Here is an 18,789-nt window from a genome sequence, read left to right on the forward strand (position 1 = left end):
AAAAGACAGTTCAGGGTATGCCTGGGTCATGACACAAATAAACCAATAGTTCTACCAACTTGGAAAGCAATGTATACCTCTTTGGCCTTCCATCTTCTCTCTGGAGCAGCTGGTAATAACCAAGGGGAAGGGGAGTAACACATGAGACACACATGTGTGTGTGTTTACATAAAAGGGTGAGTAAAAATGAATTGCTATGACAGTTTCAGTTTAACCATGCATAAATGCATTACAAACAAATTGTCTTTAAACATGACATGTGATCACTAGATGGCAGGCAGGATCTCTCAACAACACATCTGTCTTAGATTCATGGAGGTGTTCACACACACACACACACACACACACACACACACACACACACATCCACCAAAACAGTGACTTTGGAAGTGAACTCTTGATCCAGTTAAATGGAAAACAGAGTTGAGCCCAGAAGTATTGGTGACTGTTTATGAGGACTCCCAAGGATGAATCTTGACAGAATTTCCTTATGGTCACTGGGTGATCATGGGGGCTTATTATTAAGAAGTTTTAATAAAATGTAAAACTTCACTGATGAGAGAAAAGCCAGGATAGTTGAATGGAAGATTCATATGTTCATACTTCAATGGGAGCAAGGGCTGTCCTGCAAAAATTCTCACTGATCTGTCCTATAGCCTTGATCTTGCCTGTGTAGACTTTTACACATTTGTTCAAAAATTTCAAAGAACATTCCAACAGAACACAATTTGAGTCTCATGGGGATGTCAACTCTGCCATTTCGCTGGGGTATAAATCCAAGAGCACGAAATTCTTCAGAGTAGAGTTACTGAGATGGACACCCTGCCTTCAGAAGCGTACAGATCTATGTCAAAAGTATGTTGAGAAAAAATTGCTTCATATTTTGATTTTTCTATTTAATAAGGGTTTCCATGTTTTTGTCATTATACTTTTTGACTCACCCTCATATATAGTTCTACAGACAGAGTAACCAAAGTGCTGTCACTGTCAAAGGCAGAGGAATGCAGATGAATTAAAACTGGCCTTCCAGGCAGGAAAGCTAGGAACAGGGGAGATTTTCTGTCTTTCAGAAAGAGACTAAGACATTGCTACTAGATTGATTTCAGTGGGAATTGGTAATTGGTAATTGACACTTGAAGGTTACCTAAAGCTTCTGGATATGCTGAAAGCTCCCAAATTAATAGTTTCAGTTAATTTCTTCTTCAAATATATGCTTAAATGTTACATTAACATAGAAGTCCTCCCTGGATAATCTATGCAATGTAGCACTCTACTACCTCTGCCTGGATCACTCTACCCTCCCAAAGTCCTCAATTCCAGACTTTATAATAGACCAGTATATTATATATCGTTATCGGACCCCTGGTGGCATACGGACTTCTAACCTCAAGGTCAGCAGTTTGAAAGCACCAACTGCTTGCTGAAAAAGAAGTTTTCTATTCACCTAGAGTTACAGGCTCAGAAACCCACAGAGGTAGCTCTACTTGTTCTATAAGGTTTCAATATTTTTGAAATAACTCAATAGCAATGAACTTTGAGGACTATCATTCCCTAAGTTTCTGATAGAGATGTCTCACTTAACTATTAGTTCAGGTTGACGGGAGAAGCAAATCCAGTGACACATATATGTGTAACAAAGAGCTTTATATCAAGAAGTAATTAGATATAGAGAAAACATTCCAGCCCAGTCCAAGTTCTATGTCTGAAACTAATCCATGGATCTCTCTTCAGACTTACACAGCTACATACAATGATACAGAATGCAGGAGGACCACAGGCCAGTGGGTGCAAAGTCTTGTGGATCCAAAGGTGGTGATGCATCTTCAGGGCTCTGGCAGCAACCAAGGTCAGTCAGAAGGAAGATGAAGGCAGAGAGGGATGAGGAGGTTTCCAGAGGCCTCCTTATGAGAAGACCATGCCCACAAGGAGACACCATCAGACTGTGACCTGATTGATGGGCTAAACTCACCGCTACACTTTTATATATCTTCAAGTTCACATCAAATTATGTAACTATCACACATCTAAATCCAAATTCTTGACATTATCTACTTAAGACCAGCTCTGTCCCAGCCCTCCTTTCCTTGTCAGTAAATGTTAATCTTGTTGGGGTTTTTTTCAGTTTTTAAAATTTAATCTAATTTTAATAAATAATTTTATTGGGGGATCTTTCAGCTCTTATGACAATCCATACATCCATAGTATCCAGCACAGTTTGTACATATGTTTCCATCATTTGCAAAACATTTTCTTTCTCCTTGAGCCCTTGGAGTCAGCTCCTCTTTTCCTCCGCTCGCTCCTCCCTCTCTTGACAATTTATAAATAATATTTATTTTATACTTTACACTGTCTGCTGTCTTCCTTCACACACATTTCTGCTTTTGTCCCCCTAGTTGGGGTGTGTGTATAATACTTTGATTATTGTGATTTGTTCCCCTTTCTCCTCCCTTCTCTACCCTACCCTCATGGTATCACGACTCTTATTATTGGTCCTGAGAGTTTATCTGTCCTTGATTCTCTGTGTCAAGGGTTCTTATCTGTACCAGTGTGCATCCTCTGGTGTACTCAGATTTGGAAGATAAAACTGGGGTCATGAGAGTGTGGGGAGAGGGGGCTTACAGGTAGGAAGCATTCCATATCTAGAAGAATGTCATGCATTTCATCAGTGCTATACTGCATCCTGGTTAGCTTGTCTCTTCCTTGTGACCCTTCTGTGAGGGGATGTCCAATTTTCTATACGTGGGCTTTGGGTCTCCATTCCAACATCCTTGAAAGGTTTTAATCTTTTTTTTTTTAAAAAAAAACCCTACCTTGTTTTTATATTAAATCTATCAGCCAATCTTTTTTCCAACCTCCAAAATATATCAAGAGTTTAATTTGCACACCAACAACCCCAGCCAGCATCTTTCATCTGGGCTTATACAACAGTTTACCAGCAAGTGTCTCCATTTACATCTTTGTTCATCACAGGTCATTTTGTCCACTGGAGTCAGAGATAATCTTCTAAATCAAGATCATATCAAGCCTCGGATCCATGGGCTGCCAGGTCACTCAAAAAATAAAAATCAAAGTTTGTACAAATACCTCTAGCATTCTCTACAACCTATGCTCACTGGCTCAGTGATTTTCTAAACAGATTCCCGAAGGGCATCCAAGGATGAATGGCAAGATCGCATCACAGGGGAGAAGTGAAAACCAGATAATTGCAAGAAAAGCTCTGTGATGTGACTAATATATTTCTATGATTGCTTACACTATGCTGAAAAAACAGGAATGGAAATCAACATCTCTCTTAGTGATTTCACATTTATGCCTGCTGTGTCAATTAATTTACTCTACACACACAAGCACACACACAATTTTCAACATCCCCTGCTTTTCTTTAGCCTTCAGAAATTATATGAGAATTGTTTCCTTTCATTATGCTTCCTCTAACTTTCACGCAGGTACTGAGCTGATTAGAAACTCAAAACCTTCGGTGTAAATATTATCATAAAAATCTTTGATATCCAGAATTTAGAAAAATAGATTATGTTAATTTTGATAATTCTACCTAAATAAAAGTCATTTTATATAGTAATAAAGCAGCACTAATCATTCATTCTTATCACTCCAAGAATTTATCAAATGTATCAGCTGTATGATCATTAATTTGTTCATATTGTCTACAAATTCGTTACCTAATGCATAGGGTAATAACATATTATAGTTGCATCATATATATCATATGTACTATTCATTATCTAAATTAATCACCCTCACACATATAATCCAATTGTTATCTTCACTTAATAGATGAGAAATTGACACTCAAACTTTGAAGTGGCATATGAAAATCTATCCAAAGAGTCATTAGCAGATTCAGAATATATATAAGACTACATATGTGGGGTCACTTAACTATACTTTGTTTGGAAGCATTGCTTTCATCTATTTTTGATCCAAAATTGTCAAATCATGTCATTTATAGTAATAGTTTCAATTTTAGGAAGGCAAACATACTCGATATTGTTTTAAATACCTGTGTTTCAGTTAAATCACCATTTGTTGTTAGCAAAATGTTGACTCTCTGCAATTCATCAGCTAATATAAAAATCTAAAATGGCAACTCCATGCCAACGCTCTTTTCAAATTGATTCAAACTCAGTGCAACGCTATGTGGGTCAGAAGATGAGGCCCACACAAGTTTTATTGGCTGATTTCTCAGAAACAGATGCAAAGCCTTCTGTTATCAGGCATCTCAGGGTGAACTTAAGGTGATCTGCCAAACTTGGATTCATTTGCCTCAGCAGTCACAATCCAGATATGGTGACCTAAATTAATCTGTCTGTGTAGCCACAAGTGTGACCTACTGATGTTGAATCAATCTGTTTCTGCACCCACAGGGCTATCCTCTTCTTGCTGCTTTTGGGTTCAATATCTCTCCATAGCTGTGTAAGTCAGGAGTAGCTCCAGTCTAACATCTCACTCATGGACTTGGAACTTGCGTAGACTTGTTACACTTAGATTTGGCTGCTTCTACAACTGTATGAGACATTTAATTGATATAAACCTCTGTCTCTCTGTCGTGTGTGTGTAGGTTATATATATATGGATGTAAACAGATCGATAGATATGGAGCTCTGATGGTCTAGTACTTATGTGTTGGGCTGATAACCTATAAGTCAGAAGTTTGAACCACTACCCACTCCATAGGAGAAAGAGGGATTTTCTACTAGTGTAAAGAGTTACAGTCTTGAACCCCACAGGATGGTGCAGGACCAGGCTGTGCTTCATTTGTTGTACATGGCCTCGCTATGTCTGGGTCTTTTTAATGGCACCTAACGACACCATTGGTAAGCCGACTAAGGTTGGTTCAGATTCCCAACTAAACTCCCGTTTACTTTGGTCCTACAATGCTAACCATTCACTTTGAAATATTCCAGTTGCAAAAATAACTTAATTGTTACCATCTCAGTTTTGCCTTCCTGGCACACTGTGTAAAGAACTCAACTGTTAACTGAAGGTTCCATGTTTGAACCCACCAGTCACTCTGTGGAAGAAAAGATTGCATGCTCTGCTTCCTTAACAGACATCCTTTAGACAAGTCTTTCTCTCACAGGGTCACGAGGATTTGGAATCAAATCAACAACAGAGAATCACATCACTTTTTGGAAAGTCAGCTCCGATCTAAAACCATTATTATTAAAGGATAAGTGAAGAAGTTTTCTCATTAAGTGTCTCAGACAGGAAAGATGACATCAACTGTCTATTACAAATCCAAGAAGAATGCGATCTTATGAATTACTAATTCTTTGGGGAGGGGGGTTGGGAATCAGTTCTGCCATATCAATTTTGTGCTCAATTTAGACTCTTAACAAGTACTAAGGTATGAATCTCATGTTATGGATCTATGAAGCTCTATCTCTCTTAGACCGTACGATTTCATACAACTTCATACTGATGTACTACTTCTCATAATAACAAAAATAAACATGGAAGGGCCTGAAAGAGGTAAGAACTTAAAACCAAAACAAATCAATATTGGTGCCGTTAAAGCAAAATAAAATCCCGAATGCCATGTCAAGTCACAAATTCTCACTAAGACTTTGGGTTACAGGTAAGAAAGAAGAAAGGAGGTTAAGTGAAGTAAAATGTCTGCAAACTCTCAGGGATAATACAAGAGATGGGGAAACACATTGGGAAAAATAAGATTGGACAGCTAGGATGGGTTCAGATTAAAGAGGCAGCAGAGGTTAAATTAAAATGTCCCTTTTCTTTTTGTCCTCTAAAACCCCTTTTGCTTGGAAAATAAATTTTGACATCGTAGGCAGCATTTTTACCTCCAGCCTTAGCTCTTCTGCAAGTCCAACATGCTCACTGCCATGCCTCCACATCTGTAACATTTAGCTTTAATGCCTCTGCCCCTGAGGAGGTTCTGAGCACATTTCAATACACCAGCCGCAGAACTGGACTGAAGAATGAGCTTGGCAGCATATCAGCGGGTGACCTTTCCTATTGACACTGTCTGCAGGGCAGCTTGGCCTCATGGACAGGAATAAATCTCCCCTCAGCTGAGCCTCATATGGGGAATGGGAAATCACACTTTCACTTCTGCAGGATCAGATTTATTAGGCAGAAAGATTCACTAAAGCAAGAAACGTGGAAACCATGGAAACAGATCCTCCCTCCTGCTAACGCTGCATTCATTTGAGGCCCCACCTGGGAGAAGCAGATGCTTGTCCCTAAAAATTTCTCTACTAATTTTTCCTGCTGCATCTTTCTCAAAGAATCACAATTGGATTCTGGGTAAATGCACTTCCTTCTACTGCTTTCCCCTACTTGACCTGAAAGCCCTGCAGTTAGCCTGGGCCCTGCAGATACACTATGTTCAGAGCGCTGTGGCCAATCCCTATGAGACCTTCAAGTGTGAAAAGTTCTTCATCCCTCAACCCTTTGATTTTACTGTACGCTTTTCAAAATCACTTGAAATTAATTGAATTAAAGTTGAACATAATTCAAATGAGAAATACAGTTTGCATGAAGGTGGTTTTATGTGAATGGTTATTTTGTTAGGTAGGGTTCCATACAGAAACAAAACCAGGACACTTATGATTTTATATAGAGATAGAGATAGATAGATAGATAGATAGATAGATAGATAGATAGATAGATAGATAGATAGATACAGCAGGAAGAAATATAATAGCTAATTAATCCACACAGCAGTACAGAGGGCTCAGTTCAAGTTACTTCTGTAGAACAGATAATATACTAGAAGCCTTTCAAGTCAAGAGGGCTGCCATGTCCAAGGTCAAGAAAACAGACAGCTGAGTCTTCCCTCAGGCAATACAGGCAGAGTCTGCCCACAGGCAGCAAACAGCAGAGTGGGTCACCAACAGTCAAAGCAGGCCAAGATGGGATATAGAACCCAAGCAACCCAAGCAATGCAAGACAACAGAATCCACCAGCCTCAAGCTCAAGTGATGTACACACCAGCAGCACAGTGAAGCAGGTCTCAAAGGAATCTCAAGATCTAGGCAACACAATTCATGGATTGGCTGTCCCACAGGTAATCTAGCTGACAAGTTGAGGCAGAGAACTATCTAAAGCAGCTGCATGCTGGTCCAATCACCAGAGAGCAAAAGAGAGGGGTGGGTCTTGCAGAACCTTTTATCTATTTGCCCACCAATCAAATTACAACTTGACTAATCCCGCATGCTCCTATTGGCCAGGTTGACACAATAAACCTACCTATCATGTTATGTGACGAATTTGAAAATTATACATTTTAAATATCAAGTCCATCCAAATCCGGTGCTTTTATATATTTTAAGCTTCATAACTTATTAATGCTGCTTTTTAGGTTTGTTTGTTTTTTCAACATAAACTATTAAGAAATGACAGACACGGGTAAAAAAATAGGTATAATGAGACCATTAAAAGTAAAACATGCAAATAAATATATTATTTGGGCCAAGAGTTCCCTTGACCCTGATTCAAATTTAAATTCTCTTCTAACACCTTTCTTACTTCTGTCAAGTTTTCATTTACACCAGACTTTGGGTCTCCAGCAGGGTTAAGTACAGTAAATAAAATTGCTGGAGATAGGAACAAAAAAAAATTCAGATAATACTCTTTTATAAAATGCTAATGAGAAGGGAAAATGCTTATATCTTTTTAATCAGGTGATTGTAAACACTTTCTATACCACAATATTTTAGGAAGATACTTTTATATTCAAATATTAGAACAAAAGTGTGCGATCACTTTGGGAGTCTGAGCCTTTAGATGTAAGAGTCATTGTGCTTTTCTTGAGGAAAAATTGGTCCATTCTAATGTGTCCTAGTTCATTTCTTACCCATCTTAGAATGTTGACTAAATCATAAATGAACTTTATCCTTTGTATTACACTTGGTCTCTGGAAAAGCAAAGCCAATGATGCCTACAGAGAGAACGAAAGAAAGAAACATATATTAGGAATGTGACTCACACAGCTTTAGAGGTATGTAAACTTAGTCTGGTCTGCAGCTGTGGGTCAGATGTGAAGCTGAAGGCTTTTCCTGACTCATGTGGCAGGCAGACCTAATGAACCAGGAAGCCAAAGTTGAAACAGAAAAACCACAGCTGATGAATGTAGAGACAGATGAACCTAAGGTCAGCAAGTAAGATAGCAGGTCTGATGACTTCCAGGGTTGGAAGACAAAGCACTTGATATGGATAAGTGAAGAAGCCCTCCACAGTGTCTGCTTGTATGTGATGCAGGCCACCTTCCATCAGTAGGGCTGTGACCTGTCTAAGGAGTTGCCCTCTACCCCAAGGTTCCCACATGTGCTTGGCTGAAGACATAGTCATGGAGGTGTTACAGGATGTTAGATCACATCATGGGGAGGCCTCATCTGCCAAACTACTGAAAACCCTAACTCAGCCAAATGAACGCAAAATCGATTTCTGGATAGAATATGTAAAATGAAGTAACTATAAAAAGCCTGACAAGAGGCCACCGAAGAAAAAGAAGTAAATAAATGGCCAGAGCCCAAGACTACCGGACTAAACATTTGAGATTTCACCTCTTATCGGACTGTACATCCACGACTACACCTATGGCTACACCCCCACCACCAAAAAAGGGGTATAAATACCCAGCCAAGAGCCCAGAGGATAGAGCTTCTCACCGCTGCACTGGAGTAGAACTCTCCATCCTTCCTTCACTCTCTCTGGTAAGTCTTCCTGTTTTTTCTTAGCTGGTTATTGATATGTGTGAATGCCTGTTGGAAGAAATCGGTAAAAAGAATAAATAGCTTGGCTCATAGAGTGTGTTATGCTCATAAAAGAACCTGGCCTAGTCACTGTGCTAATCTTAGAGACTGTAAGATCACAGGCCCAAGGAATAAGCCCACTGACTCCAAACTGTCATAAGGTGTTCAAGACAACTTACCACAAATGTAAAAAGCTAGGGCATTCAAAGCCTATTCTTCAAACATAACATTTGATGATATCCTGCCTTGTTTTAGAAAGCTTTGGTTTATTCCTGAGAATTAAACTCTTAAAAAGCAAAGGCAATGTTTTAATTCTTCCTTCTGTAAAGTCTACCCATGAACAGGAAACACAGTATGAGCCCAAATTATTTATCGACATGCTATCGTGGTTACATAATCTCACATCAATTTGATAAATGTATGCAGGGTGGAGTCTGGTCTGTCAATCAGGTCACAGCATGAAGATGTGCCCTTGTGGGTTTGTCCTTCACATGAGGATATGAGGATTCTGGGAACTTCCTTTCTTTTGATAGGCCATCTGAAGAGGCATTTCTCTCTCTCTCTCTCTCTCTCTCTCTCTCTCTCTCTCTCTCTCTCTCTCTTTCCCTCCCTCATTCCCTCACTCCATCTTCATGTGGACAAGATGTGTAGGGCTATGCTGAAACCTGAGCGATTCATGTGAATGAGAACCTGCAAAGATAGCCCTGTGATGCTTCCACCACCACTGGATCCACCAGACTTTTCGCCCACCTACCTGCGATCTTCCTGCATTTGGCATCACTGCATAGGCTGCATGAATTGGAAGAGAAATTTATAGACTAGACAGACATATGGACTAATATTGGACTTATGGACCTGTTCTGGATAGTGTTGGGATGTTTTCTCAATATATAATTGCTCTTTGATATAAAGCTCTTTATAATAACCCAATCTAATACATATGCCTTGTCCCTATATGAATTACCTATAAAACTAAATGGTATTACATATTTTGTGGTGAAAACAGACTATTTTCTAGCAGTAATGACTCTGTATTATTTTTTACTTCTTTCCCTAATTATATAACTTTAAAAAGACATGCAGGACATGTTTGATTCATTGAAATGCATGTTTGTTGTTCTGGTCTTATGATCAGATTTCATTAAGAAATCCTCTCTGCATTTACAAATATGGCACTGTCATTTTTCTCTTCTACAATAAGCCAAGCTGCTTATTTATACTCTATGATCCTTGCCGGGTAGCAGTGTGCTACTTTTCCTCTTTGTGTATTGTAATAATCACTCCTAAAATACGTTGGCATTGCAAGTTGAAATTTCTGGTTGCAATAGAAGTTACCTTCATATGTGGATGACATTGATAATTAAGAAATAACTCAGTAGCACCCCAGGGTTAATAATTTCTAAAAAAAATCTAAAATTTTATCTAGAAATTACTTTCTGTGTGCTTAGATTTGGGAGAGGGCATTCTTCTCCTATAATTAATGCTGTTGAGGTAAGCTCATGTCTACATAACAGTTGTAACTACTAGCAAACAAGGCCCTCTCAGCTTTCAATATGTGCTCATTTGCTTATGAAATTATCAGGAAATCTTTAGCAACCCTGAATACTTTTCTATGTGAAATTATTCATTTACTCTTGCTTTTTGAGCCACATATAAGAATTCCTTTACTGATTTTGTAATCACAATTGAAAATGTCACTAGGATAGAGAGAGAACTTCAGGCAGAAAAGTCGGATAAAAGAACTGTTCACAGAATTATCCTGGCCCTTCTGACTTAGTCGCAACCTTCATATGGAGATATTTAGTATGACCCTTGTGGAAACCAAACTACACCCACATTGAATTCATATAATACTATTTCGTTAAAAAGAAAAGAAAGAAAATTTTATATGGACTCACAAGCACAAGTAATAAATACATCATGCTCTAGTCTAAAGTAGATATTTAAATCAGGATTAAAATGTTGTATTTTTTAAAAAGCAATTGGGCATTTTAAGCAGGGTAGTAATGTGATTTGACTTGTATTTCAAAGATTTACTCTGGCTATTCTGTACAGAACGGGTTATAAGGGGAAATGAATATAAGAAGCAAATACAAACAACAGATCATTTAAGGCTCCTAGTAAGAGACAGTGATCATTCTATCTAGATTGGTGACTATGGGGATAGAGAAAATGTGGGAGGGGAACTAGAGAAAGAGTGAGGCTGGGTAGGAAGATTGAAGGACATCTACTTGGCGTCTATGCCCCTGGAGATGCAGACATCATGGCTATAATCAATTCTTCTGGGATTTTTGACCGAGTTATCAATTTACCTAAAATCTTGGGTCTACTGGTGCTTCCTGGTACGTTCCACTCTTCGCTCAATTTTTCCTTTTACCTGAATTATTTATTTATTCATTCTAGATTCCCAGGAATCAAGTTCACCTATTCACATAAAGAAAAATGGTATCTGTATGAAGGGTCTTTAAAAGGCTTGTAAAAAATAGAATTAAAGAATAATAGAATTTTTCATTTTTGTGTGAACATATTTAAACCCCTTTATATTTAAGTATTTAGTAGGAGATGCAAAACTAAATATGAATCTATCCATTGATCATCCTAACCACCTAAGTGGTTATCATCTTTCAGGTTCTGGTCCACTATGTGGTTAGAAATCAAAAGTGATCCAGAGCAAAACTTGTACTTTCTCTCCTGAGCTATGCTTTCTCACCATAGAATAGCCACCATCCTAGAGAGTACATGATTTATAAACTTATGAGGAAACCATCACTCTTAGAAAACTTATAATCATATGAGAAAAAATATTATTTTACTTAATATAGGATAATAATGAATGGTGATTAGTTCTACAAGTATTAAAGAAGTTTAGATAAAAGACACAGCTGGATGAACTATCTGGAGGAAAAACAACAGGACCGACAGTTCCGGGGGGACTTGGGATAAGGGGAGGTGGGGGATAAGGAAGTGGTGTTAAAAAATTCAGAGACAAGGGAATAACATAGGATCCAAATTGGTGGTGAGGTGGGAGTGGCAGGCCTGGTAGGGAATGATCAAGGGTAAGGTAACTTAACGAAGAGGTATAGCTATAACCCAAATGGGGACGGAGAATGATAGTGGAGCAGGAGGAAAGTCAAGGGAAATAGAGGAAAGAGCTAAGAGGCAAAGGGCATTTATAGAGGTCTAGACAAAGACATGTACATGCAAATATATATATGAGGATGGGGAAGTGGATCTATGTGCCTATATGTATAGGTTTAGTATTAAGGTGGTGGAAGGACCTTGGGCCTCTACTCAAGTACTTCCTCAATGCATGAATACTTTCTTCTATTAAATTGGCATTCTATGATGCTCTCCCTCCCGAAACAACCACTGAAGCCAAAGTGGGAGAACAAGCAAATGTGGTGAAGAAAGTTGATGGTGCCCGGCTATCAAAAGAGATAGCATCTGGGATCTTAAAGGCTTGAAGATAAACAAGCAGCCATCTAGCTCAGAAGCAACAAAACCCAAATGGAAGAACACACAAGCCTGTGTGATCACGTGGTCCCAAAGGGATCAGTTATCAGACATCAAAGAACAAAAAAATCATATCATTGGGTACACAACTCCATGATATGATCGCCGAGGAAAAAAGGGTGCATAAGCAAATGTGGTGAAGAAAGCTGATGGTGCCCGGCTATCAAAAAAGATAGTGTCTGGGGTGTTAAAAGCTTGAAGGTGAACAAGCAGCCCTCTAGCTCAGAAGCAACAAAGCCCACATGGAAGAAGCACACAAGCCTGTGCAATCACAAGGTGTCGAAGGGATCAGGTATAAGGCATCATCAAAAAAATCTTACCATAGTGAATGAAGAGGGAAGTGCAGAATGGAAACCCAAAGCCCATTTGTCGACCACTGGATATCCCCTCACAGAGGGGTCTAGGGGAGGAGATGAGTCAGTTAGGGTGCAAGGTAGCACCGATGAAGAATGCAGCTTTCCTCCAGTTCCTTAATGCTTCCTTCCCCCCCCCCCCACTCCCCACTACCATGATCCAAATTCTACCTTGATAGTCTGGATAGAGCAGAGGTTGCACAGTGGTGCAGATAGGAGCTGGAGTCGCAGGGATTCCAGGGTGGATGATATCTTCAGGACCAGGGGTGTAAGGAGAGGTACTGGGAGGGAAGAGGGTGAGTGGGTTGGAAAGGGGGAACCGATTACAAGGGTCTACATGTGACCTCCTTCCTGGGGGATAGACAACAGAAAAGGGGGTGAAGGGAAACGCGGGATAGGGCAAGATATGACAAAATAACAATTTATAAATTATCAAGGGCTCATGAGGGAGGGGGGAGCAGGGAGGGAAAGGAAAAAAGAGGACTTGATGCAGGGGGCTTAGATGGAGAGCAAATGCTTTGAAAATGATTAGGGAAAAGAATGTACAGATGTGCTTTATACAACTGATGTATGTATATGTATGGATTGTGATAAGAGTTGTATGAGTCCCTAATAAAAAAAATTTAAAAAGACACCGCTCTGATACTCAGGAATAATAGTTTTATCTAGGAAATATCAGTTAAATTTGTCTTTGGAAGCTGAATAGATTTTGACAGATGGGAAGGAATCAGGTGGATATTCAAAATGCTAGAACTACTAAGTATGGTAGGAATAAGAAATTTATGGTTAGGAGCATGCAATATTTACTACACTGTGAAAGTTAGATCAATGTGATCCTATTTCATTCTAATGCTGAGATAGAAAAATATCAGCACACCTCTCACATTTGTGAGAAATGAGTCAGAGATTATGAGCCACTTTATCCAAGTTCACAAAAAATGACAGAGAGAGGATGGTTTTACTTTTATGTGTTTTGTTTTGTTTCGTTTTGTTTTTGAGTCTAGAGTTAGTTTCACCATGTCAAAGTGGCATAATGGACAATAAGAAAAGACAGGGGGGGGTCCACTTGGGAGTGGGAATTACTTGGAGATGGTGAATTTGACTGTGAGAAAAGAAAGACTTTTGAGCAGAATGTTTGCTAAATACATGCAAGTATAATCAAGAAGCATTGTGACCAGGGTTCCAGCCCACATATCCATGTATTACAAAAAACATTGTTTCATTTGGACCTTTGGTTGAGACACACCAACAACACTCCATCAAGTGGAAGACTGAGGGACCTTGTCTGTTGTCCCCCACTGATCTTAGAGGGATCTGCAAAGCCAGGCTCTGTTCACTTCAGTGCAGAAAGGTCAACTCAGGAGACTCTGACATCACTCTTTCTTTCTTTTATCCCCAAAGGATGTTGCATTCTAGTGCACACAGGTCCCCTCGGGGTTGGGAGAAATGTGGTGAGTCAGAACAGCAGCGCCTAACAATGGCCACTACCAACAGCAAGAAGCAGAGATTCTCCCAGAAGATAGAGGACTATCACCAGGGCTTATTATGAAACAAGTTTTCAATAATGAAAGTCTGAACAGTCAGAAAACACCCCAAGAAAATCACACCAAAGAAATATTTCTCCATGAAGACAACGTGCCTGCGTATTCTCCAACGGCAGCAAGGCTGGCAGACGTCCTTGGAGAATTTCCTTGGGAAGCCTTACCTCGTCCATCCTACAGCCCTCATTTGGCACCTGCGGGCTTCTTTTTATTTCCAAAATTCAAGGAACAGTTAAAAGGACTATTGACTCCTTTCGGGATTTCAAAACTGCCATGTTGATGTGGTGTAAAGCAAAGAGTGACAAATTCTCCATCGAGAGATGAAAACACCACTTTTGGAAATGTATAGATGTAGATGAAGGGTATGTCTCAAAACAATAGCTTTGAATGTTGATTTTTTTGTTTAATACAGATTTCTATGAGTTTGTAACAATACTGCTTATTCACACTCATGTGGAAGGGGATGTCAAAAGTTCTTGGGAAAACATGGCTAAGTTTTAATATAATGTCTTTCCATAAAATTGTTTTTGTAGGTATTCTGTTTATTTTCAAACATCACCAGTATACTAGATTAGTTCAACAGAGCTGGATCCATTTTTCAGAGGTTTCACATCTTAAAAAGCTCATCTCCTCTGTTTCATAGATGAACATAAAGATCCTTGTTTCTTAAGCAGTTGGTATCGTATTGTAAATACAAGCACAGCAAATCCAGCCCCAAGAACACAGTCATCAGAATTACTGGTCACCACATTTTTTCCATCAAAAAATGGCAAATTCTTCCCAGGGCTTTCCTCAGAGGGGCTCCTCCTGACCACAGAGGTGTTCAACTTCCACGTGGCACTGTGAGAGGTTCTGTGAAGCTCAGAGATGGCCCACAGAAGGAATGGCGATACTAGTACGTGTTCTCAGGGCCATGTGTCAAAAACTATTTTTAATTTAAATTTTATTCTATTGGCGGCTCTTATAGTTCGAATCACAATCCATACATACATCCATTTTGTTAAACACTTCGGTACATATGTTGTCATCATCTTGTTAAAAATATTTTCTTTCTACTTGAGCACTGGCATCAGCTCCTCCCTTTGCCCCCTCCCTCCCCCAACCTCCTTCCCCTGCTCCCTTGACAATTTATAAATTATTCCTATTGTTTTTTTTCACATCTTACACCAACTGCTGTCTCATTTCACCCACTTTTCTGCTGTCCATCCCCCTTGCATGGGGGCCATACATCAACCATTGTTATCAGTTCCTCCTTACCCTCCTAGTTTCACTGCTCCCCTTATTGGTCTTGAGGGGTTTTTCTGTTCTGGACTCCCTGTATTGCAAGCAAATATCTGAACAGTATACATGTTCAGCTCTAGCAAGATTTGTAATATAGAACTGGGGTCATGGTAGGAGGGGGATGAGCAATAAAGAACTAGAGGAAGGTTATGTGCTTCATCTTCATCGGTGCTATACTGCCCCTGAACTGGCTCTTCTCTTCCTTGTGGTGGTTCTGAGAGGGGATGTCCAATTGACTACTGATGAGCTTTGGGTCGCCACTCTGCCCTACCCCTCATCCCCATTTATATGATTTTTGTTTGTTTGTTTTGTTTTGGGTCTTGGATGCCTGATACCTGATCCCATTGACACCTCATGATCGCACAGGCTGGTGTGACGGCCCTGTTGCTTCTCAGCTAGATGGCCACTTATTTATCCTCAAGCCTTTAAGGCCCCAGACACTATATCTTTTGATAGCCTTTTTAAGCACACACAAACACAATATATATATATATATATATATATATATATATATATATATATATATATATATATATATATATATAAAAACTTGGTTCAGTTTTGTTTGAATTTTACTTAGATTTTGATGTGTTCAGCAATGTTGGTTTCTGAATAGCATCCTACAGTAAACATGTTGAAATATTTAAGACATGGACGATTTTGGCAAATCTGTTTAACTGGTCCTATTATTTTATAGTACCCCTTCTCCGAGTTGTTATTGAAGGCAATAAGGAGCTGTTATTCACAGATTCCATGGCATAAAGGCTTTAAAATTACACTGTTGTAAAATAAATCTCCATTTACCCTGCTGACTCAATTTATGGAAGGAGGGTTGCTAACTATAACTCAACATTTGGCAGTTTTTCAAGGGAAGAATGACTCCTGTCTGACCCCCAATAAATAGTTATTAATCTCCCACCATGTTTACTTAATAGGGTGTTGGAAAAGCAGAGACTCCTGGTGTTTAATCTTTGTTCTCAAATACTCCTCGGTGTGCCAGGGGAGGGAAAGTCCTCAACTGAGAAAGGTTCGACGTCATCATTGTCATAACTGAGTTTTCTGGATTCTTCACAGCTCACAAACAGTTGCTCTAGTGTTACTACTTGGAATGTGCACAACAACCCAATGGGGTGAGTGGGGCAAGGTTATCACTCTCTTAAGGGAGATTAGGACACACCAACTCAGGTAGGCTAATGAACTTCTTCAGGGCCACCCAGGAAGCCAAGCTGGGTCAGGAATGGAAGTCCCAGGAAAGCACAGGGTACCTCTTTCTACACAATCAGGTAAATGGTGTCATATAATAATAATACTATGTATAGTTTAAGCCACCTCAGGGGAAGAAGGACTCTGCTCAAGTTTCTAAGGAAATGTTTGAAGAAGGAGTTGGAGTTTAAACTGGATCTTAAAAGGTAACCCTTTTGGCCCGAGAAGGACTCAGGATCTGGAGTCGTGTGGTACTGTAATTTTCTATCACACAGTCATGGGATCCACCTTCCCTGACCAAACACCCTTTTAAACCAAACCAAGAGCCATCAAGTAAATTCTGATACAGAGTGGCCATACATGTTCAAGTAAAACTGATTCTCTAGAGTTTCAGAGCCTATATGTACTGGAGGAAACAGCCTCATCTTTTTCTCTCAGAGCAGCTCGTGGGTCAGCAGCTGCTGACCTGGCTGTTATCTGCCCAACTCACAATTCACTGTGTCACCAAGGGCTCCATAAATGTCCTATTAGTTATACATCAAAATATACATAAACCAACATTATCCACCATTGCCATCTAGTTGATTCCGACAGACTCATAGTGACCCTGTTGGACCCAGTAAGAACCGCCCCTATGGGTTTCCAAGACTGTAATCCTTGAGGGAACTAGAAAGCCCCATCTTTCTCCCAGAGGATACATACTTCCTTTAATTTATGAAAATGTTTACCCTTTTAGTTTTTGGTTCCACAAGGCAGACAACTGGTAAGCATGATGAGGCCTAGATTTTAGGAGGAAGAGAGGAATGTATTATAGGGTGGGAGCAGGGGAGGGATGTTGGATTTAAAAGAAAGGACAGAAGGAAAGAAAACAGAAAGGGAAGAAGGTAGAAAGAGGGAGGAAGAAGAAAGACACAGCAACTATCAGTTAATAACCTGCACAAAGATGCTTGTGTCAGGGATTTTATTTCCTGGGCCCCACCCCTGAAGCAGAGCTAAAGAATTAGTGTAAACTTTATCGACCTTTCCCCAGACGGTTGTCAAGTCTGTGTATATGAGATCCCTGTGGTTAGTGGGTGCAGGGCCTTCTCCCTGAACTCTCTCAGATCTCCAGGTCAGGCAGGCAGCCATGCTCTGCTACCTCTTACTGCCAGGCTGGTTCCCGGACAGACACAGCCATGGGACTGCAAGACAGCAGCTGGTGGGGCATTTAGGACACAACCCCAAGGAGGGAACCAGCTGCATCTGACAACATCTCCATCAGCGCAGGCTGTATTCACCTTTGTCTCTGCCTCTGTCAGCCTGTAGCACAGAGAACACCCGCCCCCAGACTGTTCCAGCTAGGGGAGCAGCAGGTTCCAGCAGGGCCAGATGGGGAAGGAGCACATAGGAGAGAGTTGTCAAAGTTGCTGAAAAATGAAGATCTGGGCCATCGATTCAAGGGTCGCCAATACTCGATGGAGTTGTACCTAAGTCAGAGGAGGAAATAAAAGAAACACACTACCAATATAATAGCAGTCTAGATGTTGAAATAACTCTCTGGAAGTCATGGGGCGGGTGAGGCAGGGGGATTCTCCTCAGAGGTGTGCAGACTAGACGAAGGGGAGTCTATGGCTTTAGGAGCAAACTAAAATAAGGATGTGTCTGTCACAAGTTACTGGTGCAAAACAATACTGCAAATATCGTACCTGTAGGAGGAGGTTCCGAAAGGTATCACCCAGCAGATGAGGTTCACAGCAGACGAGGCCCCTGCCAGGCTTGCAAGGCAGTGATGCGGACCAGAAAGGGCGCTCAGAGCAGGGAGATTTTCCCACGAGCTGCCATGAAGAGCAGCACATCTCATAGGAGTTCACTGTGTTAAGAAAACCTCCCTACTTCTTGAAATCTTATAAATATTCATCGATAGAAGAACTTTCTAAGATCCAAAACCTCTGGTTAAATGGTGTCTTACAATGAGTGTGGGAGGGGGAGGGAGCATTAGAACTGAATGGGATTACACAATTCATTTCAAAGGGGTTTGAATCATGGGGTGGGGGGAGGGGGAAATGTTCAGAAATTGATTGTGGTAATAATTGTACAATTTTTCTCTAGATGATTGAATAATTTAATCGTATAATATATCGACTATGTGCCAATAAAACAGGAGCGGAAACAGATGGTTTC

Source organism: Tenrec ecaudatus, chromosome 15, assembly GCF_050624435.1.
Source record: "Tenrec ecaudatus isolate mTenEca1 chromosome 15, mTenEca1.hap1, whole genome shotgun sequence".
In the NCBI taxonomy this organism is placed as follows: domain Eukaryota; kingdom Metazoa; phylum Chordata; class Mammalia; order Afrosoricida; family Tenrecidae; genus Tenrec; species Tenrec ecaudatus.